This window comes from Scyliorhinus canicula, chromosome 15 (assembly GCF_902713615.1).
Source record: "Scyliorhinus canicula chromosome 15, sScyCan1.1, whole genome shotgun sequence".
Lineage (NCBI taxonomy): Eukaryota > Metazoa > Chordata > Chondrichthyes > Carcharhiniformes > Scyliorhinidae > Scyliorhinus > Scyliorhinus canicula.
This window is the reverse complement of record NC_052160.1, coordinates 36,032,674-36,044,749: the sequence shown is the minus strand read 5'-3', so window position 1 is coordinate 36,044,749 and position 12,076 is coordinate 36,032,674. Positions and strand designations below refer to the sequence as shown.

Genomic DNA, 12,076 nt, shown 5'->3' with positions numbered 1-12,076 from the left:
CATTTTCATGGTGTGCACCCGCCCCGCCAGCAAGAGCGGGAGCACGTCCCATCTCTTAAAATTCCCCTTCATCTGCTCTACCAACTGCGCCAGATTCAATTTGTGTAGTTGTTCCCATCCCCACGCCACCTGGATGCCCAGATACCTAAAGTTTGTCCCCACCACTTTAAATGGCAGCTCGCCCAGCCTCCCCTCCTGTCCCCTTGCCTGGATCGGGAAGACCTCACTCTCTCCCATGTTTAACTTAAACCCAGAAAAACGGCTAAATTCCTCTAAGGTGCTCAGAAACTCCCCGATGCCTCCCAGTGGGTCCGAAATGTAAGGCAACAAATCGTCTGCATATAGCGAAACTCTATGCTCCACACACCCCCCGCACTATCCTTTTCCAACTCCTTGACACTCTAAGCGACATTGCTAATGGCTCTAAAGCAATGGGGAGAGTGGACATCCCTGCCTTGTACAACGATGCAATCCAAAATACCCCAAATTCACCCGATTTGTCATAACATTCGTTACCGGCTCTCTATACTTTATAACAACCGGACCCAATCCATAAGCCCCTGCCCGAATTTGACCGTCCCAGTACATTCCCATTCCACCCGGTCAAAGGCCTTCTCCTCATCCAAAGCGACCTCCACCTCCTGTCCCACCGGGGGCATCGTTATCACATTCAATAAGCGCCTGATGTTCGCTGACAGATGCCTCTTCTTTACAAACCCCCTCTGGTCTTCCCCTATCACCCTCGGTACACAGTCCTTGATCCGCAAGGCCAAGGACTTTGCCAACAGTTTGGCGTCCACATTCAGCAGCAATATTGGGCGGGGGGGACCCACACGGGGGAACTCCAACCCGTTCAGAAATCGGGCATTCCCACTCCCCCAGCTGGGACTCCGATTCATGTAGCCTCTTGTAAAATTCCTCAAACGCGCAATTCACCCCCACCAGGTCAAGACCACCTTTCCACTCCCACTGTTCACCTTTCTAATCTCTCTCGCCGCCTTCTGCTTCCTAAGTTGGTGGGCCAGCATCATGCTCACCTTCTCCCCGTACTCATACACTGCTCCCCTGACCCTCCGTAACTGCCCCACTGCCTTCCCTGTGGACACCAACCCAAATTCCATTCTGGAGCTTCTGCCGCTCCCTCAACAACCCTGCCTCCGGGGCCACCGAGTACCTCCTATCAACCTGCAGGGTCTCCTCCACCAGCCTAGCCACCTCTGTCCTCTCCGTCTTATCCCTATGTGCCCATATCGATATAAACTCCCATCTTACTACTGCCAAAGCGCCTCCCATAGCATGGCGTCCAAAACCTCACTTGTGTCAATCAACTCCACATATCACCGAATGGCGGCCCTCACCCGCTGACACGTCTCCTCATCTGCTAACAGCCGTATCTCCCAATCTCCACTGCGGGCACCGACCCCACCTCTCCCGGGTCCACTTGCAAATCCACCCAGTGTGGTGCATGGTCAGAGACCACAATTGCCAAATACCCCAAGTCGACCCCCCTGCCAGCAGAGCCTTATCCACCACAAAGTAATCGATCCGCAAGTACACCTTGTGCACATGAGAAAAATACAAAAATTTCTTCATCCTCAGTCTCCTAAACCAATATAGATCCACTCCCCCATGCGCTCCATGAACCCCTTTACCTCCTTCGCCACCGCCGATGCCGGCCCGATCGTGGATTCGACTGATCCAATTTTGGCTTGATCGACTGATCCAAGTTTCCTGTAGAAATGCCACACCCACTTTCAAACTCCTCAGATGCACGAACAGGTGTGGCCACTTGACTGGCCTATTCAGCCTCTCACATTCCATGTGACCAGCCTGGCCAGGGGGGCACCCCCCCCCCCCCCTCCCGGTTGATCAACCATAACCCTTCCTGGGCCAGCCCTTGGCTCGCATCCCGCAACCCGTCAGGCCCGCCCTTGGATACCCACCATCAGCAACTCCCTCCTTATTGCACATCAACCACCCCACCCCCAACAGCAGTCCCCCCCTCCTCTAAACAAAACAACAATTCCATCCCCATTTTAACCACCTGTTCACCCCCCCCCCCACTGCACTCCCTTGAACTAGCTCGCCCAACCAGCCTGACAGTCCCCGCCCATGGCGCCAAGCATCCTACTCCCACGGATTCCCCTCTCCCTAGCTCGCACACCTCCATAGTGCAAACAACAACAACAATGGACAGAAGAAAAAAAGATGCACTCACCCACCGCAGTCCTCCGGTCTCCCGCCAAAGAACCCCGTAAAAAAGCTAAATGGCCCCTGAGAAAAGAGAGGTTCTCCCATGACCATATCTCAAAAAAAGCACAAAGCAATACAAGAAAAAGAGGGCCAGGGAGAACCAACATCCCCTCACACTTCCTTCAATGTTCAATGTCCTCCCTCTCCAGCCAGTGCTTTATCCCTCAGAACCTCTGTTGACTCCTCCGGTGTTCCAAAATACTACTCGCAGCCGTTGTATGTCACCCAGAGGCGGTCTGGCTACAGCATCCCCAACTTCACCCCCTTCGTAAAGAGGGCAGTCTTGACCTGGTTGAATCCAGCACTCATCTTGGTCAGTTCCACGCCCAGGTCCTGATAGACCCAAACATCTCCTCGTCTGCCTGGTCCACTGCAAAACATTCTCTTTATCTAAAAATCGGTGTGGCCTCACCACCTCAACGGCTCATTCGCCTGCGGCTTCCTCATCAGCACCCTAAGCGCCCGATCGACCTCCTCCCCCATGAGCTGCTCCAACATTTTGGCACATAAGAGTCTATGCCCGCTCCCTTGATGCTCTCCGGCATCCCCACTATTCTCAATTTCCACCTCCGGGAGCGGTTCTCCAAATCCTCCATCTTCTTATTGAGTCGCTTCTGGATCTCCCTCAGCATCCCAATTTCGGCCACCAATGGGTTAACCTGCTCCTCGTGCTCCTCCACTGCCTCCTCCACCTCCTGGATCGCCTGGTTCTGGGTCTCCAGCCTCAGCTCCACACGGTCGATCCCCGCTCTCAGTGGGTCGACCACCTTCTCCAGATCCTCCAGACATCACTCCTCTGCTGACTGAACTTTTTCATTCAGAAAGTCCACCAACTACTCCGTCGATCACTGGGGATGGTAGGGCTGACCTTGCCCTTGCTCTTCGCCATCTTCCCCTGTGTCGCACAAAGAGTTTCTTGCTCTTGCAGTTCCTTCCTTCGAGACGCACTTCTGGTACACGGATCCATCCACAGACCTCACCAGTGGAGTATAACTTTCCTCCACCACCTCTGCACCGCTTTTCTCCAAAACATCCACCCGGCAATCGGGGAAAAGAAACGAAAAAACAACCTTGAGCGGGCGCTGCCAAATGTGCGGCCACTCACTCCATGGCCGCCATCGGAAGTCATGAGCAATCTCTCCTCTTGACTGTTGGTCAATATGTATCTTGCATCATCATGTGGGTGGTACTGTTATTCCCACACGTTAACCCTTTCAACCCTGAACACTCTAATACTAGACTTAGCAGAGTTAGACAGCTTGTTGCAGATGAATGACCTGCAGTGTAACAAACAAAAAGCAGGTTTCAGGAACTGTGCTCTGCTCGAAGGATTGCTCCTTTGAAGTACCAGAACAGGCTTGATGGCCCAAGTGGCCTCCTCCTGTGTAGTAATTCTATATGATTTTTAAATATCTTGCCCACACATCTTGGGAATAGATTAGGTGCTAGCAACCCGGCACAGCCTCACAGGCTTCAATACATACGGACTGAGTTGGCATTTGATTTGAATTGTGGCAGCATCTCTTTTTTTAACAGCAAAATTGTCAAGAACAATGTCGTCAATTTCAAATCTGTACAGTAAATCACAGGCTACACCGGATGTCAGAGGTCGTTTGGGGCTCATCAGAGGTTAAATTCCCCATTTATCAGGCATCACCCCCACCCCACCCCCACCCTGAATACTGGAGAAGGACAAGTACAAGGTGTCCTGTATTTATACATGAAGCAGATGTTTGGCCATTCCAGCTGTGTGAAGGAATTATCACCTGCTTCTTCACATCCCTACTGCAATGTTGCTTTCCTCTGAGGCCAGAGAACATAACCTTAATCATTGGCAACAGAAATAAACAGATCCACACTGAGTACAATCACCATGCTAATCGGCACCATTCCCAAGCATAAGATCCCTGGACTATTAGCTCTGGCTCTGACTCCTGATCCCCCTGACTACTGATTGTGATCGCTCTGGCCCCCGATCACAATTCTCCCCTGAGACGGCATTTGAAGGGAGTTTGAAAGATGCTGCCTAAGGAGCCTTGGTGAGTTCGTGCAGCATGATCTTCTGGATGGTACACAGTGCTGCTACTGTTCGGCGATGGTGGAGGGAGCCAATGTTTGTGGATGGGGTACCAATCTAATAGGCTGCTTTGTCCTGGATGGTGTGAAGCATCTTCAGTGTTATTGGAGCTGTACTCATCAAGGTAAGGGGAAAATATTCCTTGCAAATTTTGGACAGGCTTTGGGGGGGGGTCAGGAGGTGTGTTACTCGCCACGGGATTCCTCGCCTCTGACCTGCTCTTGTAGCCACAGTATTTATATGGCTAGTCCAGGTCAGCTTCTGATCAATGGTATCCCCCAGGATATTGATGGAGATATTGAGACTGCAAAATACCATGCCACCCTACTGCAGTCGTGTGCAAAACAAACATGAATTAGAGGCTAAAGTGTGTAAACACCTTTTGGTATGTGTTACATGAGCAAGAAGACTAGAAAACTCTGGAGAAATAGTCTCATTTTTGTTAACAGTCTTGTAACTTAATAGTTTTCTTCTAATGACTCAGCCGTAAATTGCATCTTCCAGTTTATTATTATTGCTCAGAAACATCTTGATTATATCAATTAGAATTTGCTTAAACCGCCTCATCTGTCCTTTTGTGATTTACCTGCAAATCATAATTTTCACAACACTTTAGCAGAAAGGACTGAAATGAATTAATAATGTGCTCCATATGTTCCCCCTCAGTGGCATTTTTTCCTTTGTGTATACGTGCAAATGTAATGATGAGGCACTCCAGAGCTGCTTCAGTGTGTTGGAATTAAAATTTCAACTCAACAATAAAGCGGATAGACACAACTGTGAGTGAAGAGTGTTCAATTAGCCTGACAGAGGGAAGTATTGGTTACATTCTGTAAACCGTTGGATGTAGCTGGGAAGGAGGAGGATTTCTGTTACACGGAGAGTTGCAGTGAGTAAACCCTTAAACATGTTTATTTCCAAGCTGTTCCTACTGAGGATTGACATTGCTGTGTTTGGTTTCCTTTGGTAACTCAACCATTGAAGGATTAGGCCTTTGAATACTCTAATTAGATTAGTGCAGTGTGTTCAAAAATAAGATGGGAGCAGAATTTCTCCCGATTGCATTCTAAGCATAGACGGGCTGCTTTTTCCTATATTCTCTTGACAATCAGCATCATGACTGATCCATTTCAAAAACACAGTGATGGGAAATTAATTATGCATCACAAAGACAAAATCCTTCAGTGCTCAAAAGGTGAGCGAACGAACTGAAAGCATGGCCAGGTAGGTGTAGCTTCATGCTGCGCTGAGTTTCTTGTGTTTAGATATTGTGCTGCATGGCTCCATTATTAGAATTGCTTGACCAATAATAGAAGTTTGCTGTTTAATTAGACCGGGGGGCAGGATTTGATGATTGCCACAGAATGTATCAGATATGTTTTGACTAGCTGTTTTTCAAGGGCTGAGATTGGAATTCACTCTCCAAACACAGGCGCTGGTGTTCCATTGCAGGTCTTTTAAAACGCTCCGACTGCAGGAGCAAAATGATTACAGTGTTATTTTTAAAACCACGTCTTGAATTTCCTCTGTACTTTACACATGGACTCACGTAGCCTGTGCACAAACCAATTTTGCAGCTTCAACTATCATGGAATTTTCGGTGAGTTGCAAGCCTCAGTATTGATACCCAAAGCATGTTGTCTATTGATTCCTCCCCACAAATATATCTCCAGCCATAATACTGGCTTTACCCCCAACTTTCCAATATGAGCCTTTGAAATAAGAGACTTGTAGTGAGCAGCAATACCACATCAAAATCAGGAGGTGACACAACCCTGAGCAGCACTATATTGAATGAAATGATGATGGCAGCCTTCAGATCTTGCAAAGCCTCAGTAAGGACTGGAAACCGCTACATATCACTCCTGGACTGTTAACTAAAACCTCAATAGAAAGTCTGCTTCTCTCAGACTGGCCAGGACCAAATGGCCTACTTCTGTTCCTACTTCTTGCATTCTAAGAGGAAGCCCCGACTACTCCCTCACTGCATCCTGCTGTATGACCTGTTGCAAGTTTCAATGCAGCCACCAGTTGCTGCATTGGTTGTCACTTCTCAAAGATCATTGCATGTGCAATATTGGTGCTCAGCATTACAGCTGTGTCCCAGCTAGTAAGAAGGTCCATGTATTATTGTTGATGGATTCCAGATTTCTCACACTTCTCCGATACTCCACCAGCAGATGCCTGCAGCCATCATTTCAGACTCCACTGACCACTTTGTAGCTGTGTTATAGCCAATTTCTCTGGACAAGCAGTTGGCCGGTTAGGTGGATTGGCAATGCTAAAGTGTCCAAAGATGTGCAGGTTAGATGACAGGATTGCATGGGGAAGTGGGCCTAGGTAGGGATCACTTTCGGAGGGTTGGTGCAGACTCGATGGGCCAAATGGCCTTCTTCCGTACTGTAGGATTCTGTGAGTGGGTGGCTCCTTCCACCTTCCAGAGATCCCGATCCCCAAAACTGACGTATTTCTATCGCAAGCTCAGCTGGCCCTGCAAAGACAAAAATAGTGAAAGAATAGTCTTGTAGTCACTTAAATATGAACAAAAATACTGGAGTAGTCACTGAAATGTTTTGCCACAGATATCTGAGTGTAGTGATAATAGCGGATGAGGAGTAAAGATAGAGAATGGAGAGTATCTTACTTTCACTACTTTGGTCAGATCATTGAATTCCTTGTGGCACTGCTTTGTCAATCTGGGTACAATGTATGTGGCATGCTGTGTCTCCATAAAGTCCATCCGTGACCCCCATTTTCTGATTGCGGGAGAGGGCTAGGATGTGGAAGAGTTAAAGGGGCAGTCACATCTTCATTCTGTTGAACTGCCTGCGGATCTTCATGTACACAGTTGAAAGCTCTCTTACAGATTTCTTCGGTAATTCAATAGCCACCTGCAAGAGAAGGAACATTTCAGACAATTGAGAATCTTTACATTGAAATTAAAATGACAATTTCAAAATCTGCAGAACCGATATCTTTTACTACACAGCCTCATGGTGAAGTAATTTGCTTTCTCCAATTTCTATCCTCCTCCCCAGCCCCTTGATGTTCCAATAGTTTTGTTTGAATAGTTTGTTAGCCATGCCAGACAACAAGATCAATTTATACCTATAGCAGGAAATGTGGGTGTTATTTAGTCCACGAATGGGCAGATCCTCAAAACATAATGGGGTTCCTGTCATGCATGTCATTAGTGAGCGTCCCCTCTGTATCATCCCCCCCCCCCCCACCACATTAGAAATTCTCTGCCCCCCCCTCCCCTCGACATGACATCATGGGTGGGATTCTCCAATAATGGGGCTATGCCCCCATGTCGGCGTGAAAACCGGCGCCAACCACTTCGGCATCAACGGCCCCAAAAGTGAGGAATTCTCCCCTTTCTAGGCGGTTAGGTAGCCGCCGGAGTGGTTCCCGCAGCTCCAGCCGGCGCTTAATGGCACGCGGGAGTTCGCGCATGCGTGGAATGGCCGGCGCATCTCCGCACATGCGCAGAACGGCTGTTGTAGTTCCGCGCATGCGTGGGGTTCCCTTCTCCGTGCCGGCCCCCGGGCAATATGGAGGAGCCCTACAGGGGCCCGGCGCAGAGTAAAGTAGGCTTCCACGGAACCAGCCTGCCCGCCGATTGGTAGACTCCGATCGTGAGCCAGGCCACCGTGGGGGCATCCCCGGGGTCGGATCCCCCGCCCCTACCTACAGGACCGTCCCCGCACACTTACCTTCCATGCCCTGCTGTGTGTGAGGTGAGTAATCCACGCCGGCGGGACTGGACAAAATTTGTCGGCCACTCGGCCCATCAGAGCCCGGAGAATCGCAGGGGGGCCGCTGTTAACGGCCCCGACCGGCGTGGCGGCGCTCCCACTGAAGCCCGGAAAACGGTGCCGGAGAATAGGGAAGCCGGCGTCGGGGCGGAGAATCCCATCCCATGTCAGGTTGGCGTGGTTTATAACCGGTCCTGACAAATGGGGACCTGGTGAAAAGAACCCCCAGTGGCGCACAGGTACGTACAGCCCCCAGTGGGAAAGGATATGTTTGGGAAGTATCCTGGCGCATCTGCTGGGGCAGTTGCACAGTGGGCTAAACAGATGGCTTGTAAACCAGAACAAGGCCAGCAGCACGGTTCGATTCCTGTATTAGCCTCCCCGAGCAGGCGACGGAATGTGGCGACTAGGGGCTTTTCACAGTAACCTCATTTGAAGCCTACTTGTGACAATAAGCGATTTTCATTTCATTTTCATTTCATTTCTTGGTGGGAGCATTCACTGGGGGGGCGGGTCCTCTGTCCTTGGGAGGGCAGGTCCCATTTCCACAGGGAGAGGGTCCCCTGTCTGCAGGGAAGATTCTTTCTTTTTTAGATCGAAGACACGTCGATCTGTCAGGCACCGAGGTTTCTGGGGGGGTGGGGATGGGGGGCTCACTCAGAGCCCACCCTGCCAGTGTGACTTTGTGGGATCTGCCTCCAGGATGTTTTGGGTATCTCTCAAAAAATATGGCTGGAAAAGCCAACAATTAAGCCAGTGTTACATACCGCTTTTCCTACCTGAGTTGACACGTATGCTACGATTTTGCACCCGTGTTCAGCGTGAGCACAGTTGGCGACTTGGGAGACTCAGAAAATGGGAATCTCACCAGCCAGATCTCTTCTTCTGATTTTCCCTTGCCTCAGCCCAGAATGGTCTGGAACTTACATTCACGCTACACAAGTGCCAGCAAATGACCATCCCCTACAATAGTGGATTAAACCATCACCCCTTGACATTCAATGGCATTACCATCACTGAATCCGCCAGAATCAACATCCGAGGGGTTACCATTGATCAGAAACTGAACTGGATTAGCCATATTAATACTGTGGCAATCAGAGTAGGTCAAAGGCTAGGAATTCTGATGGTGAGTAGCTCACCTCCTGACCCCCCCCCCCCCCCCCCCCCCCCCCAAGCTGGTTTTGCCAGGGGCTGGTTTAGCTCACCAGGCTAAATCACTGGCTTTTAAAGCAGGCCAACAGCACGGTTCGATTCCCGTACCAGCCTCCCCGAACAGGTGCCGGAATGTGGCGACTAGGGGCTTTTCACAGTAACTTCATTGAAGCCTACTCGTGACAATAAGCGATTTTCATTTCATTTCATTTCATTTCATTTTCAAAAGCTTATCCATCATCTGCAGGGCACGAGTCAGGAGTGTAATGGAATACTCTCCACTTGCCTGGATGAGTGCAGTTCTAACACTCAAGAAGCTTAACACCATCCAGGCCAAAGCAGCCTGCTTGATTTCTCCCCTTTCCACAAACATTAAATCCCTCCATCACTGACGAACTGTGGCCACCTTGCACACCATCCGCAAGATACACTGCAGTAACCCTCCAAGTCATTCACAACCCCCACTTGGAAATAGATCACCCACCATTCCTTCACTGTTGCTGAGCCAAAATCCTGGAACTTCCTCCCTAACAGTATTGTGGGTGCACCAACAACGGTTCAAGAAGTAGCTCATCACCACCTTCTTGCTGAACACAATTTTTTAAACTTCAACCCGTCTCTCCAGACAACCACCACTTCAACTGCAAGCCATGAACCTCCAAAAACATCAATCACGGTTTAATGTAAATTTTACCTTTATAAGTACCTGATAACCTTATCTGTATTTAATCTTTGAATCTATTTAGTTAGTAACTTTATCACTTTCACTTAAGTAATTTACAGCAAGTAGTGTTGTAATGAATGGACATTTAGCAGTACAGCTTTTCTGCTGGTTACTTTTAAATTAAATCTTGTTCAGATTGATAGAGGGCACAAACACACCCACATACACAGCCGCCGCCCCCCCCCCCCCCCCCCCCCCCCCACACACACACACACACATAGACCCCCACATACACAGACACCCACACATACAGACATCCACACACTGACATCCACATGTAGACTCCCAAACACACAGACACCAACATACACAGACACTCATACAAACACACACAGACCCCCGCAACACAGCGCATATACTCTCACAGGCACCCACACACACAGACAGACCCCATCAGTCACCCCCAACTGTGACCCCCAGCAGTCAACTCCAACAGTCACCCCTGTCTAAAAAATAAAAGCAAATTACTGCGGATGCCGGATTCTGAAACCAAAAAAGAAAATGCTGGAGAATCTCCACAGGTCTGGCAGCATCTGTGAGGAGAGAAAAGAGCGAACATTTTGTTTTGACAAAAGGCCATCTGGACTTGAAACATTCGCTCTTTTCTCTCCTTACAGATGCTGCCACACCTGCTGGAATGTTCCTGAATTTTCTTTTTTGGCCACCCCTATCTGAAAGCTGAAGATCAGTCCAGGAAGTTGAGTGATCAATCATTGCATTTTCACTTATCCATCGCTAAAATCTGCTGCTTCAGACAAAAGTGTTTCAAGCAGCACCTGTTGCAAGTGTCAGAGGCTTCCTCCAAAGCCAAGGTCACTTCAAAGGGCTTCAAATCCCTTGACAGCCTTTGAAATGCAAATCTTCCATTCAATTTCACAAAGTAATACATGCAATAGCTAGTGATTGACAGTTGAATTACTCCAATGACAGCTGCTTGGTGGATTGTTGATCTATCCTCCCCTTCATGCTTTAACGTGTCTCCATTGTCTTGCTTCATTGTGAATCACAATGTTTATAAACGCTCTTGATTGACAGTTTTTCATCACATAAAAAGCAGCTCAGTGCTTTCTGCTGTGAAAAAGAGGAAGTCAAAGGAGGGGCTCTCTGTTGGGGAGATCTTTTGGAAGGCAGTAGGGTGGGGGAGGAGAATTTGCATTGTTTGGGGGGGGGGGGCTTTGGGAGGCATGCAAGGACCCCCGTGATGCAAAACGGGTTCCACCTCATTAGATCACGCTTGAAAATATTTGAAACAATGCCCGCGTGAATCCTGGCTGAGAAGGCTGGAGCATCATAGGGCTGGTGAATCTGGCTTTCAGCCCATTAATTGGATTCATATGAGTGCATAGCACTGATTTTCCATGTTGCTGCTGGCGTGGGGCGTGAAACTAATTTCCGCCACCGGCAGAACCGGAGCATCGGAATGGGATTGGCGCCTGATGCTGATTCCGTTTTCTGACCGATGTTCCATTTATCACCGGATCAGGACATTCGCTACAAGCAGCGGGCAATGGACAATCCACCCCTTTAAGTTAAACATAAGCACAAGACAGGGAACAGGAAAAAAAAGAAGGAGGGGCACAATCAGGAGCAAGAACTGTACTTTTAATATCAGTAAAATTGTTTGAAATGTTTATTTTGTAGTTCAGGATAATTTTACAGCAGCAATGTTACCTGTAGACTCTGTCCACTCCCCTTGTAGAGAGGGTCGTAGTGGGTATGGGTGGGCAATACGGTGAGACGGGTAAATCGCTTTTCGATGGCGAAACTTGTGCCCCGAGTGCCAGTGATCTTTTCTGTCCCTACCACCTTTCACAAAATTGTTCCCGCTTGTAAAGGATTGATAACAAGAAGTCACAGATTTAAAGTGATTTGCGTAAGAAGCAAATGTGATGTGAGAAAAATGTTTTTCACGCAGTGAGTGGTTCGGGTCTGGCATGCACTGCATGCAAGTGTGGTGGAGGCTGGTTTAATTGAGGCATTCAGCAGTGCATTAGATGATCATTTGAACATAAACAATGGGAAAGGGTATGGGGAAAGGCAGGAGAATGGCACTAAGATCTGTAGCAAATATGACAGGCTGAATGGCCTCCTTCTGCACCATAACAATTC

At 48.7% G+C, this 12,076-nt stretch overlaps 1 protein-coding gene across 6 annotated transcripts in view; it reads left to right on the top strand.

Annotated features, from left to right (window-relative positions):
- rbfox1 (RNA binding fox-1 homolog 1) overlaps positions 1-12,076 on the top strand; it is a 2,164,526-nt gene that overhangs the window by 565,722 nt on the left and 1,586,728 nt on the right. The window lies entirely within an intron of this gene.